We start from the raw sequence: 10,840 nt of genomic DNA, 5'->3' as shown, positions 1-10,840 counted from the left end.
TTTTTTTAAAAGGTCCCATGGCATGAAAATGTCCCTTTTTATGAGGTTTTTTAACATTAATATGTGTTCCCCCAGCCTGCCTATGGTCCCCCAGTGGCTAGAAATGGTGATAGGTGTAAACCGAGCCCTGGGTATCCTGCTCTGCCTTTGAGAAAATGAAAGCTCAGATGGGCCGATCTGGAACCTTCCCTTTATGATGTCATAAGGGGTTACCTCCCCTTTCTCTGCTTTGCCCGCCCAGAGAATTTGGCCTGCCCATGAGAGAGAGACATTATGGCTTGCAAACAAGCGAAGCATGGTAGTTGGTCAAGGCCAGACCCCCAGCCTCCACCTTGCCTCCCCCCTCTCTTCCTCAATATTATTTAAAGCTACAGACACAGAAATGGCACATCCTAAGTAAAGCTCATTGTGGGACTGGCTCTAGTGGCTGTAATTCTGCACCAAGGCTGAATTTCGGGAAAGAGACTTCAGATACAGTATTAGGGGACCACTAAGGCCTATATAAAAGCATCCAAAAAAGCAGCATGTCATAGGACCTTTAATGCTGCAAAACTCAGCTAATCGTCATCGGGTCATTGTGCGAGTGCGGTTTGATCAGATGTGACCGACAGTGATCTGGCAACAAAAGCATAACAACCCCCACAACTGTCATCAGACACTTTTAATTGACACTCTGCTCAATCCCGATTGGTGCACAGACGAACACGGTGTCACTGAACCCCCATCGCTCAGAGGAAGAAGAAGATGATGATGATGATGATGATGATGATGATCATGAGAAAATTGTTCTTCAGAGCCTTTTTAGGGTGGCTGAAACTGTCTTGGCCACTGGTGCCTTGATTGCTGTTGACCACCAAAACGGCCACCACAGCCTGCTACGTCACCTGAAAACCCTGTATTTGTGGTTGTCAGTGACCCAACCATTTTTGTAAACTAGAAAAAGGAGGAGGATGAATAGGATGCCATGCCAATTTTGAACTAAACGTTACAGGAAAGGCTAAAATCTAACTTTTAATGAACCGGCCCTGGTGTGACTCAAGACTAAAAGGATGGGTTTGAGTGGGAAGGAATGAAAGGTTTGTTATTTAGAGCTGCTGTGTTGTGCGGGACAGAGAAGGGTGGTCGACCCTGTAACCTTCAAGCGCTGGGTGGTTAGCACCGCCCAAACGATTCCTGTGTGGATGAGCCCTGCAGCTGTGAATCACTGTGTGTGTGTGTGTGTGTGAGATGTGTGACAGAGTGTGCGTGCAAAGACATTTAGAGCATGTCCTCCATATATGTGTGTATGTGTGTTGTACAATATTTCACGACTTACAGAACACCAGTGTTAGAATATAACTTTCTATTTTGGAAAATATTAATATGGGCCTATGGGCTGTGCACAGTATAGTTAGTTAATTGTAGAAAATGTCATTTATACCTCATTTATCAGGAAAAAAAATCTATATATTTTCTATTAACAAATAAACACAGCTGTTGGGTGGTTTTACATTAAAGTACATTGTCTGTATATAAAGGTGAATATTAGGTTTAAATGTTAATAAATGCCTTTTATTGAAGTTTTTAAAAAGCGTAGCTAAGTTGACGACCTGCTGTTTTCTTTTGTATTTCAGTTGAATAATCATGTCTTCAGTGTTAACAGTGTCTTATTATTTTTTTTAACAGTGTTAACCTTTTTAGTATCTGTATGAGTTGATGAGTAGTTTCTTGTACAGGTGCTGAGATAAATCTGAAGTTAAAAGTGGAAATAAAACCTGAGACTTTATCTGCTTTTTGTTTTGATTTTTATGGTCTGTGTTTTGAGATATTGAGTAAGAATATTAGACGTAAGTAATACCTCACGTGTGTAACTGAACTCTCCGAACCAACTTGCATTCTTTAGATGTTGTTGGGTGACTGTATGAAGCCTGTGGGTGGTACAGAAACCTCGCCATAATGTTACAATAGGAAACTCATTTCCTCCAACAGCCCACTCCAGTGACTTCACTATTTCTCTCTCAGACCTTGTGAGTGGCATAACTGTGTTTCATGCCTTTTTTTTATAATCTATGATGAACCAATGCAAATATTTAAAGCTTAAAATAGCCTCAAATTAACACCCATCCCACACAAACGGTTGTTTTTAGTTATTATTTGAGTGAGTCATGGATACATTTTTTTTAATTTCATGGCAAAATAACTATTTGAAAAATACGTTGTAAAATAATTGTTGCCATGAGTTTAACCTCAAGTCCACGGGATGCAATTGCTTTTATTGTTCCTTAAAATGATTTTAGGAAGCTGTTAGCCTCATGGTGGGCTTGCCAACCAGGAGTAGTTCTGCTGGAGCCAAGGGTTATGTGGAAAGATTGTAGAGTAGTGATAGCTTAAGGTATTTAAAAAAAAAAATGTAATTGCATAGCCACATAATCATTTTTGCTGCATGAGAATGTTAGAGCAGTTAGCTAAGGTAAGGGGAAAACACTTACCTAATATCTAGCTAAAAGTAATAGGAAAATATTTTAATAGTAAGATAAAAAACAAACATTGGGAAAACACTTGGAAATGGTAAGTAATGGGAAAACACTTAAAATAGTAATATATTAATAGTATATATATAATAATATAGGCCTATACTTTTATAATAATAGTAACAATTCAAGTAATGGACAAATGGTTGAATTATATAACAGTATTAAGTTGGCTAGTCTTGAGTATAGGATGTAAAAATAGGTCTTGAGTGGACTTTTATTGTTTATGAAATCAATTACCGTGCACGGCAGCTGGATATTCGCGATATCACGAGAAATCACATATCACACGAGGCGCGTCAGGTAGTCACACTGATTGAAATGAACTAAACTCTACAGTGCTCGGTCCTCGACGCAGCGGTTCAGGGTTCAAACTCTACAGTCCGAATTGAACCATTGCAACATTTTTCCATCATCTTTCATATAAATAAACTTTTTTTGTATTACAGTTTCCACTCACCTCACAAAGACAGGAAAGGGTAGGTTTGTTAATCAAGGCACTTGTGGCTTTTGACATATTTTCTTTTTGATTGTTAACCGTGATGTAATTAAAGCAACGACAACAAAAATGAGTATTAAAAACAACATAGAGGCTTATCTGGAAGAAACTGTGCTGACTTCAAGTGGACTTCACAATAAAAATCACTTTGTTTTGGTGAGTGGCTTTTAATGTTTATGGAGTTACACTGTTAGGAAAATATATGGCCAGTTCCCTTTTAAGTTCAGAATGCAGAATTTTGCTTTTACACCACTAGATGGTAGCCATGTTTAATTTGCTTTAAAGCAAGAGTTCTCAAGTGCCCCCCCCCCAATTAAGTCTTAATTCCTATTTTTGTGCACATTTACTCCACTTTCACTGTTCCAAAGTAAAATAATGAAGAAACTAGCACATCTTTTTAAAGATGTTGGCTTGTAATAACAACTGAAAACAGTCACAAGCACAAATTGTTGTACTTCCTTGTTTGTAACTCTAAAGCATAGGGGAAAAGAGTCTATGTTCCACATGGGTGGTGGGCGATGCAGCATGTTAGGTGTTAGGTGGGGTCGATAACAAAAGTGAGTGTGAGTATGAGTGTGTGTGTGTGTGTGTGTGTGTGTGTGTGTGCGCGCGCCAGATTGCGAAAGCAATGTAGCTATGTACGACAGCTTTTAGCACTTTTAAAACCACAGAGGTAGCACATCCCACAGGCCACGCTGCTCGTGGTGCTTCATGCAGCCATAAACTGTAAGACCAACTTCCTACCACTCACTTTTGAATTGTGTTTGTTGTGCCCATTTAACCAGCGGCAAACTACGCTCCTTGACAGAACTTTTGTTGATTATAAAAGACAAAAAATGATCAGACCGTCAATGTGGTGGTCACAGCTTTGTGCCACGAAATCACAACTTGACACTCTAAAATGAAGTTGCTGCTCATTTAGTGTTAATTATGAATACACATGTAATGCCATTGCATGCTAGATGTCAAGCTTTTAACGTATGGAAGATAAACCATTAAATCCACTCTTTAAAAGCAAAATATCTTATGTTCTGAGAGACTCAGAAATTATTTTTTATTTTTATTTTTCAGCAATCCTCAAAAATGGCCAACTTTGTTCTTGTACACATTTGAATTAACGCTCCACTATCTTTAGATATACAACAATTAATGTTTTCTCTTTCTCCATAAAAAAAATGATTTGCGTCATAGAAATGACCTTTTGAATGGAGCTTCACACAGGGAGGCCTGTGGAGACTTTTGGTTCAGTTTTTATTAATACTGTAACTGGTTTCAGTCTGAAGTGAAATGTTTCATTTCCTGGATTCAGGGTGGGGAAAGAGTTCATCTTGTGATGAGCTGAAACAGAACAAGGTTTTCTCCCGTCTGTTGGCCTGTCGGCTCCAAACGTGCTTCAACACCTGTTGGTTAAAAGTGATTTATGCTGAAATGATCACCTTGGATGATAAGTTTAGTTTCAGTGTTGAAATCAAAGGAAATGTTCAGGTGATGCAACAACATCAGCATTAAACAAATAATGAAGGTTGATGTGCAAACACCGGCGTTTAAAAATGTATTCATTGCACTTGCCTTCCCTGTTATGCATTTTCATTTTTCAACTCTGCCAATTAGGTGCTTTGGCTTTGCTAAATTAGCTTGCCTTACACCCAGGAGACCGGGGTCCATGTCACGTTTCCTAAACCCAACTGTCACTTTCTTCTCTTACTAAACCCAACTTTCCCGTTCTTCGTTTTCTAAACCCAACTGTCCCGTTCTTCTTTTCCTAAACCCAACTGTCCCGTTCTTCTTTTCCTAAACCCAACTGTCCCGTTCTTTGTTTCCTGAACCCAACTGTCCCGTTCTTCGTTTCCTAAACCCAACTGTCCCGTTCTTTGTTTCCTAAACCCAACTGTCCCGTTCTTCGTTTCCTAAACCCAAGTGTCCCGTTCTTGTCCCGTGTGTCATGGAAACGTACCTTTTTATAAGCCCACCCACGACCTTTTCATTAACCTAACCTAACCTAAAAGTGACGCCAATAGTCCCGACCATGCATATTTAGATAAACCGCGTTTAGATATAACGCTAAAGGAGACTTTTAGTGTCAATAACAACGCCAAAGGCACCTGACCAAGCATCCATATTTTACGCGATGGGAGTGAGAATGTGTTGATTATACCACAATATTTTCTTATTTATCCGCTGAGACGCAACACATCCCTCTATCAATATTAAAGATGAAGACTTATTTAAATTTCTTTTAACCCCAAATGTAGGCTAACATTCTAAAATATAGTTTTTTTAGCCATGCTAGTATGGCAGTTAAGGTTGGTCGGTCCAGCGCTTTGGTACAGACTGAAATATCTCAACATCCGTTAGATGGATTTTTAATGGGATTTTTTATCTTAATGATGCTAGTGATCCTCTGGCTTTTCTTCTACTGCCGCAGCAGGTCAAATTTCACACGTATGTCATAACTTTGTGGTAATGTCTGAAGTTCTACCATGGACTCTGTAACATTTTTTGTGGAAATAATGCCTTGGTTACCTTGTTTCAAGCCATTCTAGTGTGGTATAGAAAGCCTGCAGGAAGACTCAGCTCGATTTGTGCCAGTTCTCATTAATATTCAACGAGCTAAGCTGCTTGACCCTTTTTGGCTAACAGCTAGCCAATGAGAACCTTGCTATCAGCATCCTTACCCAGCGCAACCGGGCGAGCTCATGAATAGTAATGAGCTCAGGCAACACCACGTCAGACTGACCAGCTTTTGTAATTGGCCTGATTTCTCCGCTTATTTCTTTTCAGTGGCTAGAGCTGACAGAGGAGGTAGCAGTTCATTTTTACATTCACAACATAACACAAACACATATGGACCTAACATATTTAAAAAAATGCAAGTGAAAATGGTTTTGTGTGGCAGGGCACCTTTTAATGTGACTTGTGGTGTAATTCTGCTTCCTGTTCGCCAGGTGACAGTCGGCTCACAAAAGCATTATAGATAGTGTACCTAAGAAGTTAAACTACTTTGATTGAAATCGAGAGAGTATAAAGAACAGAGGTATGCACGCACGCACGCACGCACGCAGACACACACACACACACACACACACACACACACACACACAGACAATCACATTTAAAAAGGGTATCTGCACCGGACGTGTGAACACAAGAGAGTTGCCTGTACAGGAAACAAAACTATTTACCTTTGAATGTGTTACATTCTGCACACACACATTGGTGAATGTTAACAATCGCGGTTTCTCATGTGACAAATTTCACTTCTGTGTTATTACAGCTTGATTTACAGGAACACAAAAGCACAAAATGAAGTCAACAGCAATATCCAACGTTATTCACAACATATTAAATGCATCAATATGAAGGAATGTATCCTATTTTTATCTATGTAAAAGAACATTTGTTTTATTTGAAGGGCATGAAAACCCAATTAATAATTCCCAAAGCATATTGCATAAAAATACAAAAAGTAACAAGAAAGCCAAGCATTGATAAACAAATTGAATAAATCAAATATAAGTTGCTGGTTACCAAATCTTAAACTGAATACTATGAAACTATGACAGATTAATATCAAGGCACAGACATTTGGGACTACTTAACACTTTTATAGATAGTGGTGGTAGTCAATGCATCATGGGAGGGCTGGCAGCGCAGATCTGGTGTGTCCCTGGATTCTCCTGCATGATTGGATTGAGAACAGGAGAGATTAGTTACTGTTCTCAGAATCTCTATTATAATCAATAGGCCCTGTATAAGATATTTAATCTTATTGTTTTGTGGCATATTTATACAACGTCTCACCTTTACACCCTCGCATTGATACAACGGATAAAATGATCACTATGATGACAAAGGACACAATCCCAGCTGCAAAGTACATGTACATCCATAGATCGTCTCTGTCTTCAGGATCCAAAATCATTCCTCCTGCTATAAAAAGAAGTTTGACTCAATTAAACTCAAGGATCAGATTAATATTAAGACATGGAAAGCATGTGGAATAGCAGTGTCGCAGCACAACACTAATAGCAGTTAGAAATTTGAGCTGTACAATGTGAACACAGGTTTCTTAGGTCAGTTTAGCATAGATGTATTAAATGAGTGAAAGATTTTACACTCACCATAGACAGAGACGTAGATGTTATGACTCTGACTGCCTCCAGTTCGACAACGATACTCACCCGAGTCCTTTCTGAGTATTTTTTGGAAGATCAAATATGATATCCCTTCTAAAGGCTTTGAAAGTGTCCACTCTGTTTTAATGTGACTGCTGCTGCTGACATCGACAGGGACAGAGACAGGGACCTCAGTTTTCTCACGTTTATACCAGGAGACTGTCAGTGGGGAATTGTTGCAGAAAGTAACTGGGCAGTTAATCCGAAGGTCTTCTCCAAGGAGAGCTTTATAAACCGTGCCGCGACGTACTCTAATTTCTATGTCGCAAGTTGAATCCGTACCTGCAAAAGGAAAATAACAAAAAACATACAGATTAGGAAAGATTGGACAATGTATCCACGCTTAATGGAAAGTCTAAAACCAGCTGATGATGTCATAATCAGAAAGCAGTGAAAAGTGATCTAACATTTTCAAAAATCAGTCTAGGAATGAGACAGAATAGAATGAGATCACGGATGAAGTTTTTAATGCTGCAGCTGCTGCCATCAAACATAAATTTAGGTCTAAAGTCATTAGTGGGATCTTTGTGGTGAAAGCACTTTTTTTGTTTAGTGCAACCTAAAATCTTCCAAATTCAAATGTTTGTTTAAACATTATGTAATTATGAATGTACTTCTTGTTTAAAATAATTTACATCAACCATCTATGCATATTTATAAAGATCATCTTAAGGTGCAAACAATGAACTACAATCTGCATTATAGCAGCAGACCCATTTTACAACTTCCATTTTACAAAGCCAATTATGTTGGTTGTTGTCTTTATTTTTTTACACAGTTAGGCTTTACATTTATGACATGGTTGCTCATGTCTTTTACATTTTCCTACATAGGAATTCAATTGACTCTAACTACATTCAAGTCCAATCTATTTCCTTGTTGAGTTCTAATGCTGCACCATTGAGTCTTTGTGTGTCTGTACGCCTGCTCTGGATTCTGTGTGTGAGGTATATATGTGTATTTGAAACCTTTTCACTCTTTATAACCTTTAACATGCAAAACATTATTTCATGCTACAATCTAACTTTACTCTAAGAGCACACTATTGATATCTTCCTTTGTATTTTTGTACTATGTATGTGTGCGTGGATGTCATATGTCTGTGTGCCTATAGTGGATGTTGTGTATAAGCTATTGGACACCTTCATTTCCTTCTGGATAACTAAAGTATCTCTATCTCTATCTATCTCTATCTCTATCTATCTATTTATCTGATTCCTATTCGGTAAATGTGTTACTTAACGAAAGAGAAACAAAGACCTGCTCAGATTGAGAGGGAGCGATGTACAGTAGATAGAATAACAAAAACTTACTATCAGCATCCAAAGTGAGGAAAGCGCCACTAAGATGGACACATGGAGGATGGTCAGGCAGTAGTTAAGTCTCATGGTGGACACACTCAGAAACCAGCTACTGTGTCCACGTGTGGAGAACAGCTATCACTGTCAGCTCTAGATACAACAATGGTGTACTTTACTTCCTGCTTTCGGTGGTCTTTGGCCGTATGCATACCCCCATTACACTTAATAGTATGCACAACAGTAAACACATCATTTTAAAGAAATTTATCAATTGATCATTTAATTTGGTCAGATGTAAAAATGTACATGTTCATTTTAAGGCCATGAGTTAATCATTCACAAAGCATATTACATAAAAATACAAAACATAACAGCAAAGTTATCAAAACATTGATAAAAAAGTATCAGTAAAAATGTGAATAAATTAGATACAAGTTGCAGGTTACAAAATCTTGAAATGAATACTATGAAATGTTTTGATATGAGTCATTTTAACTGAGCAGATTAATATCAAGGCACAGATATGGAGACTACTAAACGTTTTCATAGATAGTGGTGGTAGTCAATGCATCATGGGAGGGCTGGCAGCTCAGATCTGGTGTGTCCCTGGATTCTCCTGCATGATTAGGTTGAGAACAGCAGAGATTAGTTACTGTTCTCAGAATTATAATGATTAATAGTTCCTGTATAACATATTTAATCTTATTGTTTTGTGGCATTTTTCATGTTTTCTTACGTTCTGTCTTTTTTTCAGATTACACCTTCATCAGGACGTCTGCAGAGTGCCTCTGCTGCTAAACAATCACTGTATGCAAAAATAAGAAATTCTCACCTTTACACCCACAGCTTGAAGCAACCCATACAGTTAGCACCGTGATGACAAACGCCATGATTCCAACAACACGGTACACATTTGGCCAGAAAGTCTCTTCTGTGCTCTCTGCGAGATAAAAGAGTTGATTCACCATCAAAGAAGCATGTATGAAAAGTTGATTCATGAAAGGATCATGTTTGTTGGTGGGTTTTGACCCTTAAAATGCATGTGAAACAGCCATAACTCATTGTAAGAGAGTGAGTTCGGTTTTCTTACCTGGTTCCAAAGTCGTCCATGTAACAGTGGTGAGCTTGACCTCACCTGAAAAGCATTCAGATAGTTTATTTGCCACAGAAGAATCAAGTTCAATCGGATTATTTGGGAAATAATAAAGGTTTTTGCATCTCTACAGTTCAGTTTAGGTATAATGCTGCTGTGTAGAAAGGCTCACTCACCATGGACAGAGATGTTTGAAAGAACAGGATTATGATTAAAGTGCTCATATTATGCTCATTTTCAGGTTCATAATTGTATTTAGAGGTTATATCAGATTCAGAATAGGGTTACATGGTTTAATTTAAAAAAAGAAAACACCATATTTTTGTTGTACTGCACATTGCTGCAGCTCCTCTTTTCACCCTGTGTGTTGAGCTCTCTGTTTTAGCTACAGAGTGAGGCATCTCACTTCTATTCCATCTTTGTTGGGAGTCGCACATGCACAGTAACTAGGTAAGGACTACTAGCCAGTCAGAAGCAGAGTCTGAGGGAGTGCCACGCTAGCAGCAACGCTAGCATTATAATGTGTGTTACAAAGTGACGCGTGTTCATCACGGAAGTAAAGGCTGGACTACAATAGAGCAGTTTGGAGCAGTTTGTGAACAGTGTTTTCTGTTGGGCTTTTTCACTTTGTAAACCTATATCGTGCACAAAAAAAAAAATATATATATATATATATATATAACACAATAAAGGAAAGGGGAAAAGCCAAAAATCATAATATGAGCACTTTTATATAAAGATTTAGTCTCGCTATCACCAGACCAAGCTCCATCTTTTAAGATTGAACATTAGTCTGGGGAGTCTGCTCTGTATTTTCTACTGCACAAGAGGCGGGATCAACGGGCATAGTTCAAATTAATCTGTACGCATTTGGATAGTCCTTCAACCAATCAGACCAGCCCAAGCAGCAGACCGCATCAACGGTCGCCGCTCGCGTGGTCGCCTTCTTTGTTGAATGTAAACAAGAAGCTGCTTGGCCGCTTCTCTATCGTCATCATGGTTAAACCCGCCAATAGGCGCGCCAGGTGGATAAGCCAGTTTGTGATTGGTCCCCGCAAACTTGTACCAGAAGCAGGATAGATAAATGTACAGGTTTCCAGCCTGAGCTGCAGGAAGAAATCAAATCACCGGCAGATCGGGCTGGGGTTTACCCAGTCTAATAAAGATTTGGACAACATGTTGCATTGCGACACTATATATCAATTTTTCTTATACAAAGATAAAAATTTTGTTAATAGCAGTTAGAAATATGAGCTGTACAA

General features: G+C 38.6%; 1 long non-coding RNA gene across 1 annotated transcript; it reads right to left on the bottom strand.

Annotated features, from left to right (window-relative positions):
• Positions 1–8,914: 8,914 nt before the first annotated feature.
• Positions 8,915–9,794, bottom strand: LOC120554114. Its single transcript, XR_005638317.1, has 3 exons — positions 9,576–9,794; positions 9,318–9,425; positions 8,915–9,101 (listed from the first exon to the last, which is right to left on the bottom strand). It is a non-coding gene; the product is annotated as an uncharacterized LOC120554114 (long non-coding RNA).
• Between the last annotated feature and the right edge of the window lie 1,046 nt (positions 9,795–10,840).

Source organism: Perca fluviatilis, chromosome 24, assembly GCF_010015445.1.
Source record: "Perca fluviatilis chromosome 24, GENO_Pfluv_1.0, whole genome shotgun sequence".
NCBI classification, from domain to species: domain Eukaryota; kingdom Metazoa; phylum Chordata; class Actinopteri; order Perciformes; family Percidae; genus Perca; species Perca fluviatilis.
The sequence above is the reverse complement of the archived record's forward strand: the minus strand, read 5'-3'. Positions and strand labels throughout refer to the sequence as shown.